Below are 26,283 nucleotides of genomic sequence, written 5' to 3'. Positions count from 1 at the left end.
GTCCAAATAAAGATGTTAGGGTAGATGATAAAACAGGAATCCAGAAAGCCTGCTAGATTTTACTGAGCTTTGGCTGGAGCTGCTGGATTAAGGAGCTCTGTCTCCTCTGGCTTAGACATGACATAGCAGAGCTTGTAATTTTTCATCTGTTCTGGAATGTCGTTTTGAAATAAACACCAATTCTAACAACTAGGTGTAAAGGGGTTTGTTTTCTTTCAAACCAACTTTTACTTGATCCACCTGTATTCAGAGTTAAGTGAGAGTTTGGAAAGAAGGTGCCCCCCTGCCCAGGAGAGGTACTGATAGGGGCTGGGCTGCACACAGACCTGACACTGGCACTTGGAAGCTTTCCATCTGAAAGTAGGAGCTGGTGAGGTTTAAATCACAAACACACAATAAAACTTACTTGAAATGAGTCCATGTAAACGAAGGGATTGGAAAACAGCTATGTATCTCTGTCCTATTTCCCTTTCCAGGAAGGAACATCTCTTGGGTAATCTAAAAACAAAACAAAGTAGCAGAAAACTTTACTTAACCTCCAGCTAATTTCCTATCCGGCCTAAATATAGCTGTTTGGGGTTGTTTGGAGCATGTCCTGACTTTCAGAGGGCCATTTGCCATTTGCCTAAAGCAACTGTGGCAGCACCCTGGTTAAAACTGGCTGATTTAGTTTCACACCTTAGCATCAATTTTTCACGTGAAATGTCACTTTGTATTTGGAGACGGCAGTGCTGGAGGGGCAGCAGGAGTCTGCTGCAGCTGATGGCTGAGTTTTGCTCCCTGGAAAAGCCCAGCCACCCACACAGCAAACAGCTGCTGGGAACTGGCTTCCAGTGGCTTCTGCCTCTCAAATCTCAGGCGAGGGAGAGAGCGGGAGGATAAAAACATTATCAAAAGCTTCTACACGCTTATTTTGAAACAGACAGTCATTAATTCAAGGAAGATCAAGTCAGGGACCAGCCCAAAACACTTAGATTATTTTTCCATGAGTCAAGAGTTATACTCAAAACAAAAATTAGCCTACAAATACCAAGGCCCCGCTGGTGCACCGAGCCTTTCCCAGCATAGGTCATTGCTGCCAGCCTCCTGCTACAGAAAAAAAATGACCTGAAAAAACTGTTTGGAAAGTTTTCTCGTTCCGTTTGTCTCTGGCTTCCTTAAACTTTTCATTTTAAGGCCCAAATTTATTTGTCCCGCCACCAGCTCAAGGTGTGTAAGTTCTGGAAGGAGCATGACAGAGTAACTAGCACATTTAGAAACTCTCTGCAATTGAGAGCAAGAAGTTCTTCTGAATATCAGGATTTGGGGAAGTTGGAAACCACAGCAAAGTTGTTCTTCCCACACCTAACTGCAGATCACACCGTCCTCGTGATGCGAGTCTTTCCAGGGTAAGGAGATACCACCTCACCAAACTATCACTGAAACTATGACTAAGAAGCATCTGCTGCTCACCTCAGTCTGGTGACACTGGAGGAGAAAGAGGAAGAGAAGAAACGAAACAGTTTTTAAACAAGTGACTTTAAAAAACAAAAGATCACAACGACTTGGGCGAGTGAAAAATAAACAACGCCCTTATTAAAGTGCTGCTCGAAGGTAATGTCAGAACAAACACTGCCTTTGGTCCTGGGCAAGGAAAATGGTTGGAAGGGAATGACAAATGCAGCCACAGCCTGGCTGGAAAAGGTTATTTCAGGCTATGTTCCTGCACCAGGTCCTCCCCCAAGACCCACGTGGTCCCGTCCCCAGCCTGGTTGCATAGGGGGCTGCTGTGGCTGCTTGGCTTTCCAGCCCTGCTTCCCAGGTCCCTGTTTTGTTAGGAACCAGAATTTGAGTGCTTGAAGTGAAACAGAAAGCTTTGTGTGCTTCCAAATCCAGTGGCAGAGGCTACAGAGGTCTTTTTCTGTGGTGCTGGGGGAAGCAGCCCTTAGCACAGGAACACACCCTCATCCTGGGCATCCTGCTCATGCCAGATCAGTCTCTTTTCTCCTGTTTTACTCTCTTGTTTGTGGGCAGAAAAATGTTACAATTTAAAAGTAAACTGCATAAACCACCCTCATTAAATTGGGCTTTTGTTTTCTCCATGAACTGAAGGGTACATTTAAGATGGTGCCGTCCCCAGTAATGGATCGTAGCAGCCTGGGCTGCCAATGACAAGCAAGCTGTACTACATGTAATGCTGGCAATTTAGCTTTCTGTAATCATTAACACTCTTTCCAAAGTCCATGGTTGATTTGCTTTGGGTTTTGGGTTTTTTTTGCTGCTTGGTGTGAGAATGTAGAGCCCTGTCTGATTTACAAACCCAAATAGCCTCTGTTCGGTGAATGAGACAGCGCCAGATGCAAGCCAGAGCTGAAGATGATTTAAGATTGTTTCCACTCTTCCAGCAGTAGCTTCTCTTTCTGTCTCTGGCATTAACAAATAAACACAATTACTGGCAGGGCAAGAAAAAGCAGCTGGTTATTAGTAGGAATCAAAGTGGTAAATTGCTAGAACAATTAGCTCTAGGAAGGAAATAACCCAGTAAGAAATACTTTTACTGCACTGGTTCCATTTTTCACCTGGTGCCACCCAAATCTGGCAGAGCTCTGTGAGAGCTGATTTGAGACTGCTCTCAGAGTTCAGTGCAGGTGGTGTCAATGACTTTGGGGGGGGGAAAAAAAGCTATGAATAATACATAACTCAGCTTTTGTTGAGTAATTATTAATAGGAAACACAGGATTCCAGGTAAAGCTGGCAGAAGGTGGTAGAGATCCCAGTAACACTGAACTTACCAAGCCACGGTTCTTAGATGCCACTCAGCAGAGCAACAAATGTCTTTTCCCTGCTGTTTCCCTAAATAGTTGTGAGTGGAGCAAATCCACATCCACAGACAGTAAGAGAAAAAAGGTCTCTGCTTCTGATGCAACTTCCCATATGTTTTCAATCAGCATTTTCCCTAGGCTGCCTTCTGCTGATGCGTTTTAAAGCGATGTAAATGCTGTGAGTGCAAGGAATATGTGTATTTATGGGTCAGCTGAACCCTGCCACTGCCACAGCTTCTGAAGGAAATGAAAGGCAAAGATCAGTCACTTGCTTCTCTGCATCACTGTGTGTTCTGGAAACACAGGTACTGCTCTGCAAAGGGATCATCACAAATGAGAAACGAGCTGCAACTCCATTGTGTCTCCTCCCTGACTTTGTGAAAGGTCACAGTTGGCTGGGCCCCATTGTAGCTCAGCTCAGAAAGTGGTAAAGAAACTCAGAAGTTGTTTTCCCACCAAGAAAAAAAAAACCCAAACCAACTCAAACCCAAAAGAAAAAAGAACAATTGTACTCCACTTCCATTTTCTGAAGAGGAAATAGTGGTTTGTCCCAGCCGTGCTATTGCCTGGGAATTTAGCAGCTTTTGGTAATAAAGGAGTTAAACAGCAAGCTCATCTCAACTCTGGAAGAAAACATGTTGTTTGAATCGCTTCTTTCCAGTGTAAATAAGCATTAATGCTTCATAACACCCTTGCTCTTTGAGATGCAGTGTGTCTCTGGCTTGGCTGGGTTTTATTGAATCCCACCTCAGGTCTCACACCAATGGTGTGCCACACCTGCAAGGTGCAGCCATGCTGGCAAAACTCAGCCTAAGGAAAACAAGAAATGCTCTGAAATGCTGTGAAATGCAGCCTCCTGAGCAGGCTCAAAGGCTCAAATTCCTACTGTGGCCTCGCTCACCCGGTGAGCTGTGGTGGGAACCCAGATGAGCGCCCAGCAAATGGATTTTTCACCATGACCTTTTAAAGTATTGCAACAGCAAAAGAGTTGCTGGAAAAGCCCCAGATCCTCCTTCTCTTTTGTTCTGAACCAGCCCCTCTGAACCATGCTGCTAAATTTCACTCCAGGTCTCACATCCAAACACAAATCTGCTCTATCTCCTCAGCATGAAATTCTATAACAGCTGTGCTTTCCATGAGCCTTTCTTCTGATTACTCTTGTCATCCCAGACCATGCACTCTGGTACCTCTGCCAGTGGGGGATGGCACACGTGCTAGAGCTGCCCCAGTCCCTCTGAGTGGCATCTCCTCTGTGATACCACCACCAGACATAAGGGAAGTTGTCCACGAAGGCACATTAGAATGAGTTAAGAGTATCCCAAAAGGACACTTGGTCAGTCTCAGATCAACCTCACCTAAATCAGCAATTCCATAATGCTACTTGGACTGTTTCCCTGTGTGACACCTGCAGAGGTTGGACCTTGTCTGGGCATGACTCAGGCTTGTTTAGGGAAAGAGGCTGTGTTGCCCATAACACCTGGTGCCTTAGGGAGTTTGAGTTAATCAGTTCCCCACTTCTCAATGGTCTGCTTTCTGGAGACCTCTGATTCAGAGGTGCAGAGCTGTAACTGGGGTCAGCTGAAGCTGTGTGTCAAGTAAACAAAATGCTACATACCTCTAAATCCTCTGAAAGGCCCCTAAGTCCAAGGCAGCAGCAGAGCAGAGAAGGTGGACACTTCTGATGTTCCTTTCCCTACATCCCTTTTCCCCAAGGGGGTCGTTCAGAGGAGTTGAATCACCTCAAATTGGATGAGAGTACATTATTAATAAACATCTGCAATGGTCACTGGGCAAGACTGAGCTGAGAACCATCCTAAACCTGATGCTGACCTGAAGAGTTGTGACTTCAAGGAAGAGTTTAAACAGCACATTGCAAGGGGCAGCAGGCAGCAAGGTGGCAGAACGTGCAGACAGCTCATTTTTGAATGCTGTGCCTCTCTGCAAGAGAGATGCAGTGACACAAATGGTTCTTCAGTTATTTACTATAAGGCTTTGTTACGTGGTTTATGCCAGAGGGCCCTGGATTAAGACTGCATAGGAAATTTTGATCATGTCATTTCATTGCTGTTCTGGACCTGACTTTACCAGTCCAGTAGCATTCTTCCCTCTAATGTTCACCCTGTGCTTACAGAGCATTTGCTCGCAGCAAACTGATTGGCTTTACAAAGAAAACTGTGTGAAAAGTCTGTCTTTTTCACTGCATTAACAATAGGCAAAACCCTAACTCACAGGAGCAATATACACACTATTCTACACGCTGTTCCTGGTCTGAAAAGGAAGAGGAACGAGGCTGGGCTCCTTCAGGAATGAGACAGAAATGCCATTGAGGTCTCGTTTCCTGTGCAGGACTTGGAGAGAGCCTCAGTCTCTGCAGTCCCACGTTGAGTTTGAGCAGTGTCATCGTTTGTAAGGTCTGCTACATCTTTCCAAAATCACTCATTCAAGGTGGGACTAAAAATGGCCCTGTTTCTAATTAGCAAAACAGCCCTAACAGCTTGAGCAGATTGAGCTGAGGACAGTCCCTTTGAATGAAGCGCAGAGGTCACCTCACCTCTACTCCTGATGAAGAGTGAGAGGAGAGCCTCAGGACATCTCTGCAGCTAGAACAGCCTCAACTTGCCTGCTAATGAGGACATCATCCCTGGCATGCCCAGCCATGGTCAGCAGGCCCTGGGCTCACCACAGGCAGCACAGCATATGCCTACTTGGACATCAAACCCTTCTGAAGTAACTGTTTGAAGTAGCTGCAGCCAAGCAGAAGTAGGAAAATGTTAGATGCTGTTTGTGTGCTGGTTGGACACACCACTAGACTCAGTCAGGCTCCAAAAATGGTGGCATGGCTTAAAATCTTGTTGATGTTTGTAAGTTACCTTTTAGGGACTCTGTTTGTTTGACTTTCTGCATCTTGGGGCATTTTAGGGTGGTCCTATTTAGCTGCCTCCAGGATGTGGGACTCTTAAACCTAAGTAAAAGTCATAGGACTTGTGAAAAAAACTGCAAATTGGCAGCACTGTGCATGTATTGGGTGGCTTTTATGAGAGACAAGGTCCCTGGTAGCTTCTACATTCCTCTCTCTGTTTGCACAAAGCATAGCAAGACAACCCCAGTGCCACCCAGTCATCACTGTGGAGCTGCAAGGACGTTAGTCAAATCAGAAATGCCATCTGCACTGCAAAAACCCATCTTCAGATCTAGAAGCTACCCTGGGACAGCAAAACAGATGTTTGCCTTAATCATCCTGAACAATATTTTAGTTTATACATTTATTTTTAAAAAGATGGCCTTTGCTGGAAGATTTTAAACTTCTTCACCTCCTCTTCCTCTCCCACCTGAGGTGATGGCCACCGTAAAAGAGACTCCTTGGTCCCACATGTGTTCCATTTCCAGCAGTAAATCTTGAAGTTTATTGCCTTTCTCATAATCCTCTGCCAAGGCTGGAGATGCACTTGCACTACTTAAGAACTTTCTGCAGCAGCTTTATAGTTGGAGATGAATAAATCAGTGGGAGCTGATCAGCTCGCCAGCGTTGTCTAATTTGTTTCTCCTGGCAGAAGTGCTGCAGTGAGTTACATCCAAACAAATTTGGTGGCAGCATCTGCTTTGTAATGACCTAAATGTCTAAACCTAATTTTAGAAAGTGACTTGCAGTGGGGTTCAAGCACAGCTTCCAGAGCTTGGACTGGGGCTTGTTTTCACTCCTTTAAATGAAGAGCTGGTTCACTGTTGGATGATGGGGCCCTGAGGCAGAGCTGTGCCCCATATGCAATCAACCATGGGGCAAGACCCCCACCTTTTCAAAGAAGTTCATCAACACCCTTTGTGAGGGAGATAGAAGAGCATCAACCCTTCAAAGCCACCAAAGGCTGGTGAGAGGCAAGCCTGGAGGAGAGAAGAACGTGTTCCCACACCCCACCTGACAGTGTTGATGAAAAAAGGGCAACCCTTGGTTGCAAAGCAAACCTTCAGCAGCAGCATGGTGCAAGAAACCCTGTTTCAGGCAGTCTGTGGCTGCCTTTGACCCCAGGACTGACCTTTCCAAGACCATTGCAGATATCCCCACTCCAGGAAACTGTGGCCGGGTTCCTTGTTGCCTTCCAGGAGGATTTTAGTGGCCTGGGCCAGGCTGGAGCTCAGGTAAATAGCACTGCTGGAATCATCTGGCAGCTGGAGATGGTTATAATCCACCTGGAGTTAATACTAAATTACCCTTAACAATTCTTCTGCTGAGAAGGCCTCCAGGTGTTGCTCTGATTCTTTTTGTTGGGATCCTTCCAACTGCTGCCAATGGAACTGACTTCTGGGGCTCTGGCTACAGCATCATACTGTGGTTGCCAGGTTTTGGTCTGATTCGCTCTTTTATCATCTGGAATTCTCATTTCTTCCACATTTGTGTTTCTGACTCTAGATGGGCTTCAGTGCCCAGGACTCCTCTGTGTAGATATATAGATATCTGTATGATTTTTTACATCCAAGTGTTTAAAAACTGCTTTATTATGTTGCATCATGCACACAATAAGAGAAATGTAAATGCACCAACACCATGTTCCTGAGCCACATGAGAAAACACTCTTGTAAAGGGTACTCTAAATAACTAAGATACCATCTGGAATAGAATTAATCACATTAATCACCTTGTAAAATCAATATAAGGGATTCTATGTTCTATATATGTTGTATCTTATTCTGTTTAATGTAAAGAAACCATTCAGGATCATGTTTGGTGCCTTGAGTCACGTATATCTTTGGCCTTGTAGGGACTTTATTGTGAGGTTTTGTTTTCTTTTAAAGCTTAGTGATAAAAACACATCTCAGGTCAAAATAGTAAATAATGAATCACCCACAAATTCAGCTCATTTCCTATCTCTCACTGCAAAAAATGTTGATTCCAGGCATGGGAGCAGAACTTTGAGCCAAACAGTAATTTCTTTATGGTGTGCATGACTCATAGGAAAGAATGCCTCATGGGGATAGCAGGAGAAAGAAACTACATGAAAAAGAAATGTAAGTAACTTTGCTTTAAAGAAACAGGCAATCAAGTGAAGGGCAAAAGGTCAGAGAGGGCCCTCAGCTGATTTTGCATTGCTTCTATGGGCCTCGCAGTGTCCTCCTGCTCCTCTGCTCCCTTTCTTCCCAGGAAGCTGCCAAAACAGGGTGGGAATCAGAGGGGCAGCACCCCAGAGGGGAAAGGTGTGTGGCACAGGGATAGCTCAAGGCCCAGCCTAAGCCCATTGACCACTTAAGGAAGCCAGACTGAGAATGATGAATTCATTTCACGACTGGGAATAGATGTTCTATGGTCACAGGCTGCCCGTGGTGCGACATCCCACCAGCTGACCCTGCAGGGCAGTGATCTGTGGGGGGAGGCTCAGTGCAGAGGCAGCAGACACCCTCTCCTCCTTGGGGTTTTTAATGTCTCATACCTTTTTAGTCACCACTGAAGTGTCTCTTTTGCATTCCTCTTTCTTCATTCATAGATGTGAATAAAAGCAGTTTCTCCTCCATGAGTTGCTTTGTGAGCCTTGAATTCTTACAAATACTTCCCTCTGTGGGAAGTGTCTCCTCCCTCAGGCAGGTTTATTCTGCAGGGTAAATCGGTACTCATCCAGCATGCTTTGTGAATGCTGACGGTGACATGAAGCAGAGCTTCAACTCCTCTTTCAGCAGCAGCATCTCCTCTGATTTCCATTTCTTTTGCCTGAGTGCTAATGGGTGATTAATTTCAACACGCATTTCTATGCACATTTGCACATTTATGAGTCATTAAAACACCTTGCCTCCTGTTCTAGAGCCCATATCACCTGGCCAGTGATGCAACATAAAAGTGTAGGGTCCCTTGTTCCTGGAGGGGAGATAGATGCTGCTTTTATGTCACACAGTTAAAGCTATGCTCAGGACCAATTCATTTCAGACTGTGAAGACTGAGAAAATGATTTGTATTAGCTCAGTACAGATCACCACTCTCAAAAAAGACAAAAAGAGAGATTCAGGTTCCAGCAAGATATAATTTGGGGCTTGTGGCTAATTTCCTGTCCAGCACCTTTCCTTCCCAGGGATGCTACAGCAAACAGACAAATACTCTGATTGCTGTAAGAAATAAACCAGGTTTCTCTGGTTCTCCGTGGACACTTTGAAGATGACATGAAGATGTGCACTTTGGAACACTCCCTTGGCACACTTACTTCTTGGTGGTGGAGGAAAACACGTTGCAAATGTGAAATTTGTGTTTCCAAAAAGACCTGAGTTGGGATGGAATTGATTTCTCTCCACTCACATTCACCTCCAGACCTGCTAAAATACAGCAGAAGGGTTTCAAGAGTGGGAGTTATCTGGACAGTTGGATTTATCCACCAGAGAGTTGTTTTGAGTAGGAGAAATTCCTGGGGTGTAGATAACCTGCAGGGAGGGAAGATTTGTTAACAACAGGTTGGCAGGAATGATTTATTCCATGTTACTGTGGTAGGGAGAGATCAAGCCCAAGCCATTGGTTCCAACCATGACGAGTCATAGACTGGAGTTCTATGAATATCTGGGAAATTGTGAGATGTACATCCAGAGTGGCTTCTGCCCTGGTCTTGCTTTTACTTGGCATCAGGGATGACACCACGTGCCAGAAGGCACTGGCAGAGCAAGGATAGCAAACCCTTCATTTCAGAAGGCACTGCAGCAGCCCTTTGGTGCCCATAGCAGCACTGGCAACTCCTTGATAACTCTTCTGTGTTAGAGCTGTGTTAGAATTCTCAACTCATCAGTCCAGAAGCCTATTTCATCAAATTTCCTTAGCAAAATGATAAACACAAAAGGTTTCTACTGTGTCTTTGTAACTACTAGAGACACACGTGCCTTCCTTGCTTATTAAATAGTGTTTTCCTTCAGTGCAAGACATGGTTTCTATTTAATACAGTGGCTGCCTGAGGGGATGAATAGTGGCAGATGATTTACATTGGAAGGCAAAGGAAGACAGTTGGAGTAGTGAGACCTACACCATGGATTGCCATAGGGTGTGAGAAGCGCTGTCAGCCTGGAGGGAGTGCAGGCAACGGGTGATGATGCATTTTGGCATCAGAGGGGTACAGGGAATTGTAGAAGAAACGAGCTCAGGCTGCAGGAGATGAAATGCTAGGAGCCCTGTAGTCCACATCCAGCATTAAGAGGCAGAAACTGGGCAAGTCATCCCAGGCTGAGCAAGCAGAATGTCCGAGGGAGCAGTTTGAGGGCAGAAGACAGAAAGTTTCCCTGGCTGAGCATAAGGAACCCATGGCTTGCCAGAGAAAATGTACGTGTCAAGAGCCTGCTTAGAAGGTGAGTGGCTGTGTGGAGGGCTCCAGCAGCCACAGGCATTTCTGATGACAACTGGTGTAAGGGAAAAAGTCCTGTCTTTGCAGTGGAAAAGGTGACGTGGGGCTGAGTGGCGTCAGGAGTCAGGAAAACGCGCTTTGTAGTGGAGGAGCCCCACAGGACCAGCAGTGTACTTCTGGGCTTGCTTAGCACTTGACATCAAAACTGGCAAATTTGGTTTGGGGAAGGAAAAGGCAATTAGTACAACTGGTAATTAACAGCATAGAAATGTGAAAGAAATGAAAAGCTCTGCAAAGGAAGGATGGGGTGTGGACAGCAAAAAACAAAACAGACATTGGGTCCTTCTAAATGAAACACCTGCAGTGTATTCACCTGAGACTGCAGGAGCCTGTGATTGATGCCCACGGTGGAGCACAGGGCAGCAGGAGAGCCACTTCCCAAATTACAGCCAAGCAGTGCAGCGGCCAGTCCATGGCAAATGTGGAGCCAACTGTGCTTGAGCATCAGCCTTCGCTTGGGTATCACCGAGGGATCAATGAGGATGCTCTGGGATGCGTTGGATAAAGCTTTACAGCCTACTCTTTCATTTCAATGTAGTTACCATTAATCAGAATATTACATGGACTGAGAGGAGGCTTTTGTTTACCATCAGCTGCCTTTATCTACCAAGACTATTCTCATTTTACAGGATTTCAGGTCCTCATTAGATATTAACACCAGGGACCTGGAGGGAAAAAGCCCTTCATCACATTTTCCCTAAGTCAGTGTGATGAGTAGAGGTTAAGGCACTCTCTAATCATTGCTAACTTTCATTAGAGTTTCTTTCTTATTAGAACAGAATTCACCAGATGGGATTTGGTTAGAGAGAAACTACACTGAATACCAAAACACTGTGAGGCAGCTGAAGGTGAAAGAGGTTGGAAACAAAAGCTGGGGAGGTCAGACTGTCAATATTTTGAACCTTCTTACAAATCTATGGACTGGTTCATTTTAAAAGGGCAGCAACAACACATTTTCCAGAAGACTTGCTTTCATGTTTTCGTGCCCATCGTCATTTCTTTGCTGTTTGTTTGTTTTAAAGTGCTGCACTCCACTGGTGGCCACGGTATGCTGGGTTACAACACAGTGTTTCCAGACATGGAGGAATGTTTATAAATCTGTGGGGAAAGATTTAGCTATCTTTGAGAAAGAAGCTATTTATGTCTCTGGGTGTAAAAGAATGATGTTCAGTTCAGAGCCTGGTCCCATCAGCCTTCACTCTGCTCTGGGGCACTGTGGTCATGTTTACAGGGTAGACCTGGAACTATTTTGTTAGGGCTGTTCCTGTAGCTGGAAGGCACAGAGATGAGCTTCAGAGTCTTCATAACAAATAAACTCTCAACCATGCTGATGTCACAGAGAATAGTTGCAGGGGTCTGACATCTGGATAAAGAGCTAAACAGGAAAGGGATTTAAATATGTATTTTTAAGGTAAGATGTTACAAACAGTGAGGTACAAGGGATCTTCACTTTGTCTTAAGGCAGCTGTCTTACATATTGAGAGGTTTTTTGGCCATTCAGCAGTGTGTTTGCCTGGTTCTCCTCTTCTTGTGTTGTCATAAAGACAAAGTCATTCTGTGTAAGTGAAAAAGTGGAGCATAACTAGTCCAGAACCAGCCCAGGGGCTCTGCAGAAATTCTGCAAAGGAGCAGGACATAGCTCAGAAGGCAGTGTGAGCCACAGGGAAAGGCTGGTGCTCATTTACAGCACTGCCCAGCACTCCCTCACTGCATCCCCCGAGAACTGCCGTCCTTTATGCCTGGGGCAGGGAGCTGAAGTGGGAATGCATGTCTAGCAGATCTAGTTCTTCCCTATGAGGGTGGTGAGGTCCTGGTACAGGTTACCCAGAGAGGCTCTGGCTGCCCCATCCCTGGAAGTGTCCAAAGGCAGGCTGGATGGGGCTTGAAGCAACCTGGGCTAGCAGAATGTGTCCCTGCACATGGTGGAGGGTTGGAATGAGGTGACCTTTAAGCTCCCTTCCAGCCCAAATCATTCTGTGATTCTATGAGCTAATGTTTGCCCTCAGGGAGATCTGGCAAGGGACATGTAACAAAAACAAACCTGCAGGCACCTGGTTCGTGAAGCAGGTCTTCTTCTGAGGTAACTCTTGTGAGAGTGCTTGCAAGGACCCCAAGGGCAGAGAGCAATCACTCCATTTGTGGTGTAACTTACTATTATCATCCTCCTAAAAAACCCGTGGACACCTGCAAATGTATTTTAAGATTTTAGTGGGGAAGTAGCTGCTGAGTTCAGCTCAGGTTTGTGCTGGAGACTCAACCCTTTACATCTGGCCCTGGTCACCACAAGGGCAAGAGGTGTGTTCAGCAGGATCCCCTCTGCAGGGCGCATGGGCCGGTGCACGGTGTGTTCAGCAGGACTTCACTGAAGAAGAGGATCCTGCAAGCCATCCTGCCCCGGGGGTAGTTTCCCTGGTCGGGTCTGGCAGGGGAAGATGAGGAGCCGGCTTCGCTCACGGCAGGTTTGGAGGTTGGCTGCGGAGAGAGCGGGGATCGCAAATCCCGGCTCCCATCTGCCGGCGGGTGCCGGGAGTGCGGCTCCGGGGAACATCCCGCTTCAGCCCGGTCCTGATGCTCACAGCCTCAGGGAAACATCCCGCTTCAGCCCGGTCCTGATGCTCACAGCCTCCGGGAAACATCCCGCTTCAGCCCGGTCCTGATGCTCACAGCCTCCGGGAAACATCCCGCTTCAGCCCGGTCCTGATGCTCACAGCCTCCGGGAAACATCCCGCTTCAGCCCGGTCCTGATGCTCACAGCCTCTGGGGAACATCCCGCTTCAGCCCGGTCCTGATGCTCACAGCCTCTGGGGAACATCCCGCTTCAGCCCGGTCCTGATGCTCACAGCCTCTGGAGAACATCCCGCTTCAGCCCGGTCCTGATGCTCACAGCCTCCGGGGAACATCCCGCTTCAGCCCGGTCCTGATGCTCACAGCCTCTGGGGAACATCCCGCTTCAGCCCGGTCCTGATGCTCACAGCCTCTGGGGAACATCCCGCTTCAGCCCGGTCCTGATGCTCACAGCCTCTGGGGAACATCCTGCTTCAGCCCAGTCCTGATGCTCACAGCCTCCGGGAAACATCCCGCTTCAGCCCAGTCCTGATGCTCACAGCCTCTGGGGAACATCCCGCTTCAGCCCGGTCCTGATGCTCACAGCCTCTGGAGAACATCCCGCTTCAGCCCGGTCCTGATGCTCACAGCCTCCGGGAAACATCCCGCTTCAGCCCAGTCCTGATGCTCACAGCCTCTGGGGAACATCCCGCTTCAGCCCAGTCCTGATGCTCACAGCCTCTGGGGAACATCCCGCTTCAGCCCGGTCCTGATGCTCACAGCCTCTGGAGAACATCCCGCTTCAGCCCGGTCCTGATGCTCACAGCCTCCGGGAAACATCCCGCTTCAGCCCAGTCCTGATGCTCACAGCCTCTGGGGAACATCCCGCTTCAGCCCAGTCCTGATGCTCACAGCCTCCGGGAAACATCCCGCTTCAGCCCAGTCCTGATGCTCACAGCCTCCGGGAAACATCCCGCTTCAGCCCGGTCCTGACGCTCACAGCCTCTGGGGAACATCCCGCTTCAGCCTGGTCCTGATGCTCACAGCCTCTGGAGAACATCCCGCTTCAGCCCAGTCCTGATGCTCACAGCCTCCGGGAAACATCCCGCTTCAGCCCAGTCCTGATGCTCACAGCCTCCAGACCCTGCTGAAAAGAAATTCCTGGGCTGACAGGAGCAGACATAACCCGAGGAGTGAATTATTCAGCATCTAAAATTCATGTCGATGCCACAGTTAGTAGATTTCAAGCCTGATTTTTGTCAAGAACATAATACAAAGACTTGTGGGGTGATGCCCAGGATGGACATCCTGGGATGCATCAAGAAAAATGTGGGCAGCAGGTCAAGGGAGGTTCTGCTACCCCTCTACTCTGCCCTGCTGAGACCTCATCTGGAGTCTGTGTCCAGTTCTGGGCTCCTCAGCTCAAGAGGGACAGGGAACTGCTGGAGAGAGTCCAGCACAGGGCCACCAAGATGATCAGGGCACTGGAGCATCTTTCATATGAGGAAAGGCTGCGGGAACTGGGGCTGTTTAGTCTGGAGAAGAGGAGACTGAGGGGAGACCTTATTAACATTTATAAATATCTAAAGGGTGGGTGTCAGGAGGTTGGGACATCCCTTTTTTCTATAGTAGCCAGCAACAGGACAAGGGGTGATGGGATGAAGCTGGAACACAGAAAGTTCCACTTAAATATAAGAAAAAACTGTTTCACTGTTTCAGTGAGGGAGCCCTGGCACAGGCTGCCCAGAGGGGGTGTGGAGGCTCCTTCCTTGGAGGTCTTCAAGACCCACCTGGACATGTTTCTATGAGACCTGATGTAAGTGAATCTGCTTCTGCAGGGGGGTTGAACTAGATGATCTCTAAAGATCCCTTCCAACCCCTACCATTCTGTGATTCTATGATTCTATGTTACCTGCAAGTCAATGCATGCAAAGAGGTTTCCCTGAGGTTCCCCAGGCAGTCCCCTGTTCTGGCATCTCAGGACCTCTCAGCCCAGACCTCAGCAGTGATCCCATCTCCCCTGGACAGCAGCTACAGACTTAGCACAGCAAGCTCCACACCACGATGGACTGATGCCTGTGATAGAGAGGAAAAAGAAGTGTTTTTAAAACACAGGAAAAGAAATGTTTCTATTTGGCAATCAGAAGTCAAGAGATGTGAATTCAAAAGGTGATTTTAATAGTTGGAGTGGGGTGAGGACTGTGGTTACTGACAGCTGTTTGCCAATAAATATTCTCTGTTATTTGCTTTGAAGAAATCTCACAAGATCTTGTCACGTTAATGGGCTCCAGAATGGGTGTCAGGTTCCCTGCCACTGTAAGTGAAGCCTGGGAAGTGTGGGACCCTGTGTGGGAGCCAAAAGCCAAGCCAAGCAGTGGCCACAGCCAAGGAATGAACTGAGAAGGGCCCAAGCACTGCTGCCAGTTGGAAGAAAGAAGGAATTCCTGAGAAACTGGAGTTCTCAGAAGGATGAGTTGGGGTGACATGAGTGATGGATCCATTATCTTAGGAGGAAAAAATGATTCTGAAGAGAGCAGAGTGATCAGGGGTTAGAAGAACAAGGAGAGGGAAGAGATGCAGAGCTCCAGAACAAGACCATTGCTAATACCCTCCAGGACTGCAGGGAAAACAGAGAAATAGAGAGAAAGGGTGTTTGAGAAGCTCTGAGGTGGGAATGAGATGCTTGTCTGAAGGGTTTCCACATCCTCAGATGAAAGATGCTTTTATTGTGGCATAACCTTGTTTCTTAAAAGCATTTATTACATTCCCAGGACCAAATATACAGCCCCTTGTAAAGTATCTGTCTTGATATCATCAGGATTTATTTCCCCCATTTGATTTCTGTCAGTATGGAAAGGTAAAGCACATACCTCAGGTCTTCAGCCTCCTGGGTGGTACCAGAGAGCACCTCTATTTGTAAACACATTCCTTGCATTTATTTCTGTTCCTCCACAAGGTCTGACTCAGTTTTACTTGACTTGAGCATAAAAGCTGCTCTAATATCCCTTCTGTTTGGAGAACATCAGGCAGCTGTGAGGCAGTTTAATGAATCCAAAAGAAGTGATTGCTGCTGATGCAAATCAGTCAGTTCTCTACTGCTGCTTGATACCTTGCTCTGTCAAAGGAACGACTGGTGAATGAACAAATTTAGTGTGCTTTGAGGACACTTAAACATGAACAGAATGGGGCCACAGGTGACATTGTGGTGGCTTTGATTCTAAACTTTCAAAATCCCTGTCAATCACTGTCACTGCTGTCATTATTTTGGACGTGCAAGGAGGAGGTTTCCAAACCAGACAGCTGGATAAAGCAAATAAGGCAAATACAGACCTATGAGAGAGAGAGACACTAATGATCTCTGTCTGTAAAAGAAGTTTACCTGGTTGCTGCCTGTCAAGAGGTTTTTGTACTCTGATAATCCAAGAAAAGTATTAAGATTTAAAGTATTTATGCATTACCTCTGGTTTAACTGCCAAACCAAGAGGCTCTGTTTCACACTTGGGATCAATCTTTGTTTTCACGTGCTGCAGCAAGGTAATAGAGACAATGACATTTTTTTTTGCCATTATCTCACTGGAGGTGCTGCTGGGGAGGCTCCTGCCCAGGGACACAGAAAATAACCCCCTGAAAAGGAAAATAAAGTAAAATCTGGGTGAGAGGTCAAAAATGCCATTGAGTGACCAAGGTCTCTGCTGTGAGGAAGCAGCAGCACGGAGGTGCTTGCAGGATGGAGTGGCCCGATGTGTGTCTTGAGGATAGTGATGTCTAAAAAGTATCCTGTGTGTGATGGGGACCAAATTTGCAGCCTTCTGACTGCCTTTCAGCTGGAAGAACCAAGTCAGCTCCAGTGCTATACAAATGCTGCTCACACTCACTTGGATTTGGTGTGGTTGTGCTGAAGGATGCTCTCTGACGTGTGACGGGCACCTCTTTCCTTGGCAGCAGTGCTGCGCAACGGCTCAACAGCTCCTCAGCCCAGCAAGAAACTCTGCAGACACTCTTAATGATAAGCTATGGGGAAAAAAAAACCCAGGCTGATTCTCAAAGTAATTGAGGCAGCATGATGAAGGTCTGAAGCTAAATGTGATCTCTGGATTCAGAGTGCACCGGAGCGTTCCCACTGTTACCATCACGCTACGCATCAGCTCATCCCCTCCTCGCAGTGACACAGTTACTGTGGCTCCACAGAGTTTGACAAGATGCAGATTTCCCTTCTGCTGCTGCATTATTATCTCTTTGAAACTCAATTTTGATTGTTTTTTCAAGTCAAAAGACGCCCAGCTTTCAGAAACAAGGCACTGCATCCCTCCTGGCCAGGGCAGGAGGTGCTGAGGGGAGCACACTCTGCTCCTGCCTGGGGTATCATTTTGTGGAGTGCTGTGTTCCCTGGCCCATTTAGCTTTACCAGCCTAACAGGGCTATCGTACATCATCACCCAGAGAAAATGATATGCTGCAGCTATCTTGAGAGAACAGCTTGGCTGCAGGATTGGAGGTATTGTGAGGGAACTGCTCCAGCAAAATGCATTTCACGGGTGCTGAGCAGCAAATGGATGGCTAGCACAGCTCCTGCTGCCTGCCAGCCCCTCCGTGATGCCTAAGTGAAAACTGGTTATTGCTGCCATAAACGTCCCTCTATGGCTTTTTTTGAGGGGGAGGATGGTGTGTTTGTGTGCTATTCCCTTGCCATCTGATGAGATCATTTGACTTTCCATGAGTTAACGCACAGCTTTGTGTGTACTGCTATTTTTAAAGGCAATTAAGAAGCTGAGTGATATCACAGGGCAAGCTCCCCCGAGGCTCTGCTAATCAAGGTGGCTACCTTCAGCTAACTGTGGCATTTTTGATTCCCCTTGAGATATGCAATTCTAGTTCAACTAAGCACATTTGAGCTATATTTTATGGTAAAAAAATTACTACAAAGCAAGTGGCTCTTCTTGAGAACTCAATCAATTCACCAGAGCCAGTGTGGCCAAAAGCTGTTTCAATTTTGTCCTCTCCCAAAGCTTTGATCATGATCTGTAAGGGCTGCAGCTTCTGTACCACACCCTTCCTTCCCAGCCCTAGTTCTCCTGGTTTTAATCACAGCCCAGTGTTGAGGATTAGCAAATTCAATGGGCAGCTAACACCTCTGGGGGTTCTTTAAGGCACCCTGGGCTGCTCCCATTGCACTTGACAGGGGTGCAGTACAGTGGGCAGCAATGGGTCTCGGACAGAAGTGGCAGCTGATGTTCCAGGATAAGACACATCATGACCTGCCACAGACAAACCTCCACCAAAACCATGCTCAAGTGGGTCTTGCTACTCAAATGAGGGGAAATAAAGTGCAGTTTCCAAGGAATACCTTCTCTCAGGTCACTGTTTCTGACTTGGTCCAGGATCTTCTGTCATCTGTGTGTGGGCAAGAAGAGTTCCTTTGGATGGGCTTTCTGGGTATATAACTTTGAAGAAGAAAAATAAAAGAGGAGGAAAAGTTAAATATTAAGAGTTTTCAGATGTGCAGAAGGACTTATGTGCCTCTTCTTCCTTCACTTTTCTTAGCTGATCTCAGTAAAGCCTCCCACCTGCCCCTGCTCAGCTCTGCAAGACCGTTATCCAAAGCTAAACAGATTTGTGCCCTTCTTTTGCTATTGCTTCCATGTAATTTTTCTACTTTTATACAAATGACAAACCCATAAGAAGTGTCTGTGTTACCTGCCCAATGTCACCTGGTGTGCCTCAGTGAGGGGCTGAAGACAAGATTGCTGTTGGCTGAGTGGAAGGACGTTGATTAGGTGACACCCTGAGGAGGTTCTCTTGTAAATGATGCAGCAAAGCAATGAATGTGATTCTACCAGGGAAAGAATAAAGAATGAGTGCAGTGATGCTCAACAAAAACTCTATAACTGAGCCCCTGATTTGGCACTGCAGCCTTTTCAGGCTTTCCATGCAGAACTAGCAGAGCCTAATCCGATTTAAAACGCATCCAAATTCCCAGCAGCAACCCGCAGGAAAGCAGCACAAAGCTGACATGCAGACAGCCAGCTCTGAGAGGGGAGCTGGAGCTGAGACAGGGCTGGGACACCTGAGGGTCACTGTCTGTCTGCAGGCACCTCACTTCAGCCAGGGCAGACTTCCAACACCAGCAACATCACTAAAGCTTGTCCCAGCGTCAGCCATCGGCTCCAGTCCCATTCCTCTGCCTGACTGGGGCTTGGAGCCACCTTGAGCTCAGTTTCCCAGTTATGAAAATAAGATGAATGAAAACACTTCTGTGGTTGCTGGGCAAATCTAGAGCAAAATTGTTTAAGGAGGGAAAAAAAGAGAGAACTATTTTCAGAGCTATTTTAAGTGCTGTGTCTGACTCTCTCCTTCTGAAGCCCAGAGCAGCCTGCAGGCCATCTGTCTCCTGCAGAACTGCTCTCTGATGCTGGGCACAGAAAGACCCTCGAGCACACTGTGACTTAGAAACCAGCTCCAAGATGGAGAGGACTGTTTTACTTGCTGGCTCAGGCCACCCTGTCCAGGGGCTAGTAATCCTTTCTTCATCCTTCTGATGAGAGAGAGCTGAAGAGAGGTCACCAGGATTTGCCCCAAATAGCTCGGGCTCGCAAGTGTGGTCTGGAGCCAAAGTTTGGATGAGCATAAAAAGCTTTGGATAAGCCACGTTAAAGTAAAAGTCGGATGAGATCACTAAATTGCCTGATTATTCACGAGCAAAGCATCATTTTCAGTTTCCACATGGGATCCTGGTTTTTGGGAGGGCAGAAGATGCCTTTTCAGGGACTGCTGCTCGTTAACGTTAACAGGAGGTGTCAAATCAAAGTCTTCTTTCTTCTCCCCTCTCGTCATCATCCTCGGAGGAATGTCAGCTCTGAAAGCCTTCTTGGCTCACACAGTGCCTAAAATATCACAGCTGAAAGTGCCAGGAATTGGTGAACACACTTGACTGCAAACCTGCCCTCATTTCAAGAGCACCACTCTCTCAAAACACACACACACACACGCACACTCACACACGCACGCACACACACAGAGATTTTCCATGCACACATCCATCTCAGGGATGGGGTTTTGACCCCAGGGCTGTGCTGAGATTCAGAAGGAAGAGCTGTTAAATCCAGAGAGCACGGTCAGAGTGGAGCTACGTCAGGAAGATGCTTTAGCAGAAGCTCCTCCCTGTCCTAAACCATGGAGAGTGCCAAATAAATCAACCTGGGGACAAACCCTTTGTGTTCATCTGCTGCATGAACATCAGCAAATGCAAAGCAGGCTGGAAGATGTCTCCTCTCCTAGGCTTGCTTCCAGGAATGCTGATAAACCCGCTGCCAATGCCCCACAGGCACAGCCTTGCTCTCATGACTTCCCCAAGAACATTTTTCCTGGCTCAGTTAACAGCCCCACTCACAGATTTGCTTTGTCTCAGTAACTGATTTGCTCTTTCCAGAGTCATATTCATTGAAACTGAATCTTTAACAAAGCCAGACATGCTGGGAGTCATAGCTGGCTGGGTGGTGTGGAAACCCGAGTGATGGACACTGCCGAGGGCTCGGGAGCACCCTTTATGCTACGCTGCAAATGCCCAAGACAAATCCCAAAAGTAAAGCTTAACCCTTAGGAGGAGTAAATGAGGGGGAGAGATGAGGACAGGGGTTGTCACCAACTGCCCTTACCTGCCCGTGTATGGTGGGTGGCAGCAGCTTTCACAGGTGCAGCGAAACACAGAGGCGAGACTGAAAGAAGTGCCGAGGCCGTTTGTGATCCCACAAAGGTGCTTGTTTCTCTTTTTTGACACTGGATTGCTTCAAAACTGTGTCTTAACCCCTGGCTCTGAAGGTCCAGCAAAGCTCAGCCCTCACACTGGGTGTAGTTTGAATGGATCCTGGTTTCAGTGCAGCTTCTGGTTCTGTCAGCTTCCAGTGGGACATGAGCTTTACTCAGGAGCTGACTTCTATAAGCTTTAGCCATTAGGCCCTTGTACACTCAGCATGAAATAAAACAGAGAGAAACCACTTTATCATGCTGCTAAAGACTGAAAATGGCAATTGTCATACAGCTGAGAGATGCAATTTAAAGATGATTATGCCACTAGAAGTTTAATTCCATCAACACAAGTTGTATATGAGAACCTGACAGTAATAAATACACACTCGTTGATATTTTCATTGAGTAAAAGTCTCCAAAAGACACAGAGAGGGATGAGAACAAGTTGCTAAAGTGAGACAAAGAACATCCTCAAGACTGCAAAAGCTCTGTGCTGGTTGTCTTTGAGCAAAATCGGGCTCTGAGCTGGCTGAAGAGATGGCAGCCAGTCCCAGCTCCAGGCCAGCCCTACAGGCACTGACTTTTTTGCACTGAAAATCAGGACCTGAGGGTGACCTGGCATTGCTCAGAATGACAGACTTCTCAACTGAAGCTGGTAGGGAGCAGGAATCAGTGACTGCATTTGAACAACAGCCTTCATTTTTTGGCCAAGGCTCTGCTGGTGTTCTAACACCTCTCTCCTCGAGTGTTTAAAGCAAAAGATGAAGAGTCTTTTGGTGAGGATGAGAGGCAGGAAACCTTCAGAGACACCAACAAGTCATTTCGCCTTTCAGAGGTTATTTCATGCTTATGAGCCTTTTGAGCTAGCAGCTAAAGGGCAGGTCTTGAAGGAAATAGTGCCTGTTGGGCTAGAAAAGGTTGCTAGAAAAGGTGTGAGCAATTCCAGTAACAGTGTACTCCCTCCCAGATCATTGGTGCTAAGAGTGGAGCACAAGAGAGTTGGGTGGCTATAAAGCACTCAGCCCCATCCTCCCACTCCCATTCCTCTGCCTTAGTTTTGTTCCAGGAAAGTGCATTGCTTGTTTCCCTTGGAAACTAGTCCCTGTGGCAACATATAGGGCAATATATAGGACTCTCTTGCTGCAGAGGTGCTAGTACTCTGACAGCCTCTTCTTTTTGTGACACTTTTTCTGGTAAGCCCTGAGCCTTTCCCCTTGGTTTGTTCAGATGCCAACACAGTTCACTTGTTCCTACACTACTAAGGTGGTGGATTTCAAGCCACACTCTTTATAAACACTGTCACTTGGATTAACACTGTTATCATTTCTTTCCACTCTGTTGTGAGTAAATGTGCTACATCTCAGCACCACATAAGTTTCCCAATTAACCCTCCCCACCCCTCTCCATGCACCACTGGCTGGGGATGATAAGAGGGAGCATATGTGTAGGCAGGGTGATAACCCTGAGCTCCACCAACTGCAGTCAGAATTTGTGATTTCAAAGCATCAAACTTCTCCCCAAGGGCAGCCACGAGCCACAGCCAACAGCTCCAGGCTATGTGTTAAACATCTGTGGGGGCCAGAAAGGTTGAGACCCTTTGGAGCGATGCTCACAATGAAACCTGCCATGGCTGGGCTTTCATTGCACACAAAGACACGGCAGCACAAGACACAAGGGTGCTCTTTGTTTTCATCCTGACAGAACAGAGCCACACGACCCACATTTCACATGAAAAACAGAAAAGGTCAAAAAAAGAAACTTGTGATCTGTGACAGCAAGATGTACATCACATTTCTTTCATTCCATGGCAGAGCCGGGATTGAGGTGATCTCCTCTGATCTGGATTTTAAAGCTCAGGAGCCTCCAGAGCCCTCACCAAGAACAAAGACAGCTTGGAACCTTGCTGTCACTGTGGTGAAAGTCAGGTGTGGGTGAATATCAACACATGTTAAGTGGAACATTTGCATGTTTGCTCTTTGTGGAGTGCAGGGCCATGCTGCTCGGATCCGCCCTCCTCGTAGGTCCCTGAGGCTCTCGTTGTCTTTGAGCAGCCTGGGAAGGTGTGGAAATGCTGTCTGTACTGCCAAAACCAAGAGGATAGAAAGAAATAATGGAGATCATTATTTGGGGCTACCTGTAAGTGCTACAAGTTATAATTGGAGAGTTTCTCTCACCCACCAGAAAATATAAATCTCTTGCTTTGGAAATCCTCTCAAAGGTGAGAGGGCAACACTGAAGCCCAGTCTGGTACTTACCTAGAACGATCCATCATGTAGGTCCAACTATCACAACAGGCAAAAAGGAAGTCCTGCCATTTGCAGTTGCAGCAGAAGGCATTTCATCATCAGCTTCTGCTCCTTTGGTCCCAACTGTCTGTCAGCATTAGGGCAGACAGAGTGTGTCGCTGTGCTGGGAATGATGAGACTTCAACTATACTAGAGACAATTCCTTTCTGGTTCACATCAGACTAGGAATAGCTCTGCACAGTCACAGCAATGGAAGCTTTATATTCTGTACTTTTAATGGAGTTTAACAAATATCCCTCCTATTTTATTCCTCCTTTTTTGGTGCCTGCCTTCTTTTTAATACTTACGCCAAGAACCACTGTGACACCCCTCTGGTACCATCAATCCACCAATACAGTTTATCATCTCTAGATATATCCATGCATGCACATTTTGGGTTCATTTTTAGGCAGGAAAAAAATGGCAGATCCATAAAAAGCAAAAGACAGCCCGTGAGGTGCTGGGTGGCAGAATCAACCGGGGTCGGAGGGAGGCTGCGAGCTGCCCAAGAGCCGAGTCCTGGCTCCAGGCAGGAGTGACAGATGGTGTTTGTCAGGAGGATAGAGCTTTACCTTCTTATTTTATCATGGGAATATCTGAGGGAGAAAACTATCAGCATTCACTATTTTATCTAACAGATTTAAGGGATGCATCCCACGGGAAGTGCTGCTGGAAAGCAAACTGGAAATGCAACTGGAAATCCCAAACAAAAGACACTGGGTTTTTTATCGAGAGACACTGTCAGCCACTGCACATGTTTTATTTTCTCATCAGGGAAATGCACTGAACATGTACAGAGTTGTCATTCCATACAGATTCATCACTACAGAGCAATCAGAAGAGTAAAGACACAGTCAGTATTTCTTGCAACAGAACACACTGAGGGATCAGATTCAGGCTGAGAATGAAATGAAATAAACCAACTTAAATGACTTTTACACCAATGAGATACTTCAATCTAAACCATCACTCTCTGCTGAGACCTTTATATTCCATGGCTTTAGTAGATTTGTGCCTAGAAGCTCAGCATAGACCAGAACTCTGAGACCCCCTTGAAATAGAACCCTAGGGCAGCCCCAGCCTGAGGCCACGAGATCCCTGGGATGCCAGAAGGATCCTTACAGAGGAGAGTACAACAGAATAAGGAGGTTTGGTCTCGGGAACAGCTATGAGGCAGGCTTTGGTTATGTTCTATGTGGAGCTTTCACTGATTTCACTTGAAGAAGCTCTCTAGAGTTTACACCCTAAATGATTTTGGGGGTAAATGTGCAGCATTGGAGGATAATTGGTTTTCGAAAGAGCTTCACAGACAAAAAAGTCACACATAATGTTAGTGGAAAACTACTTTGCCACATATTTTGTGAGTTCCTTGAACTTGATGATCAAACCTTGCTCCAAATGGGCAACTAAAACTAGAACTCAAAAGTCCAGCCTCTACTTCAATTGCACCAGCTGGGCTTGAAGCCAGTACTATGCACCTTGTGTGCCAGAGATTAGGCCAGATCATCACAGCTGGACATGAACATCTACAAATTTCACTTGTCTGACCCACTGAGTTTTGAATCAAGAGAGGTACCACCCTGCTCCCCAATAACAGGCCCAAGATCCTGCTCATGCTATCATGTTATGCCTTATGTCACTTCTCACCTTGCCTTGTAAAGGGCTGTGCCTCTACTACTAGTGACACACAATGCCTTCTGTGGTGTGGCCTCTTCTGGATACGTTCCCTTGGTAAGACTGCAGTGAATGGGATTATTAAAGATGTTGATTTAGTTCCTTAGATCTGTAAAGATCTCCAAGTCATTGCAAAATGAGAAGGTGATATATAAACCACCACAGATTCACTCCATCACATCACTGAAGGGGGACATGGATACTCTCACTCTCAACAAATCCAGACAATGAAGAATTAATTACCTCATTGAAACTGCAAGAATATGGAGAAACCAAGATGTAATAACTCCAGTTATACTTTGCCTACAAGACTGGGATTAACCACTTGTTCTCAAAACCAGCAGTTGAGATAGAATGAGCTGATCTTTGGAGCCAGCTTACCTGGTCAAAACAACATCCAAGCTCTCTTTTTGTCCTCTTCTTCCAGTGCCATGGTGAAATTCTCAAAGGATCAAGAAAGAGAAGACTGGAAGGGTTTTTTTTCCTCAGGAAATATATATACTATAACAGACCTCCATGCATTGTTCTCTTAATGGCCTTCTCTTACCAGTTTGCATTAAATCACCTTTATTTCAATTGTTCTGGCTTTGTCCAGTTCTCAAATGTCCTGTGAAAGACTAATTTGCTTGCTAGAATTTTCAGTCACTTGGTGCTTGAAAATTTTAGCTCGCTTTTGAACATCTGCCAACAGTGAACAGCATTTGGGAGACATTGATCCTTAACCTTATACTACAAGGCTACTTGCAGCTAAGATTTCTCTGTCTCTCTCTAGGGAAACGTTACTGTTATTTAGGGAAATGTTGCTATTTGCACAATCAACCCGTTATGATAAACAAGAAGAAGGTGATGTTTCTTACATACAGGTCAAGACACATTTAGCAGATGGAACAACTTTTACCTGAACATCTGTTGGCTCTGCCTATGGGGAGATATGGTACATGGGGCAATGGGATTAGGAAATACAACCACCCCTTTCTAAAAAGGCAGACTTCTTGCTTCATGATACTCTTTCCCTCTTCATGTCAGCTTCAACAACTGGTGCCACAGCAACGTAAAGATGAGGAGAGAGAAGCAGGTGGGGGAGGTGGTGACTCTGTCAGCCGGGCTTTTCGCGTTGCAGTTGTTTGAGTAGCAGCAGTGAACGCTCACGCCCGGCGCTCGGGAGCCGTCTCTCCTCGCGCGCTCGCAGAAGGATCGGAACGAACAGGACTTCATAATGCCACCTACAACAGAGCCACACTGAGCCCAGACAGCCCTGCCTGGCCCACAGCTCAGCCCAAACGGCCCTGCATGGCCCATGACAGAGCCACACTGAGCCCAGAGAGCCCTGCCTGGCCCACAGCTCAGCCCAAACGGCCCTGCACAGCCCATGACAGAGCCACACTGAGCCCAAGCGGCTCTGCATGGCCTACAACAGCACTCAAACAGCCCTTCATGGCCCACAACTGAACCCAAACGGCTCTGCATGGCCCACAACTGAACCTGAACAGCCCTGCATGGCCCACAGCTCAGCCCAAACGGCCCTGCACAGCCCATGACAGAGCCACGCTGAGCCCAAGCAGCTCTGCATGGCCTACAACAGCACTCAAACAGCCCTTCATGGCCCACAACTGAACCCAAACGGCTCTGCATGGCCCACAACTGAACCTGAACAGCCCTGCATGGCCCACAGCTGAGCCCAAACGGCCCTGCACAGCCCATGACAGAGCCACGCTGAGCCCAAGCGGCTCTGCATGGCCTACAACAGCACTCAAACAGCCCTTCATGGCCCACAACTGAACCCAAACGGCTCTGCATGGCCCAAAACTGAACCTGAACAGCCCTGCATGGCCCACAGCTGAGCCCAAATAGCCCTGCATGGCCAACAGCTGAGCCCAAATGG

Source organism: Colius striatus, chromosome 8 (assembly GCF_028858725.1).
Source record: "Colius striatus isolate bColStr4 chromosome 8, bColStr4.1.hap1, whole genome shotgun sequence".
NCBI classification, from domain to species: domain Eukaryota; kingdom Metazoa; phylum Chordata; class Aves; order Coliiformes; family Coliidae; genus Colius; species Colius striatus.
This window is presented reverse-complemented; position numbering follows the sequence as displayed.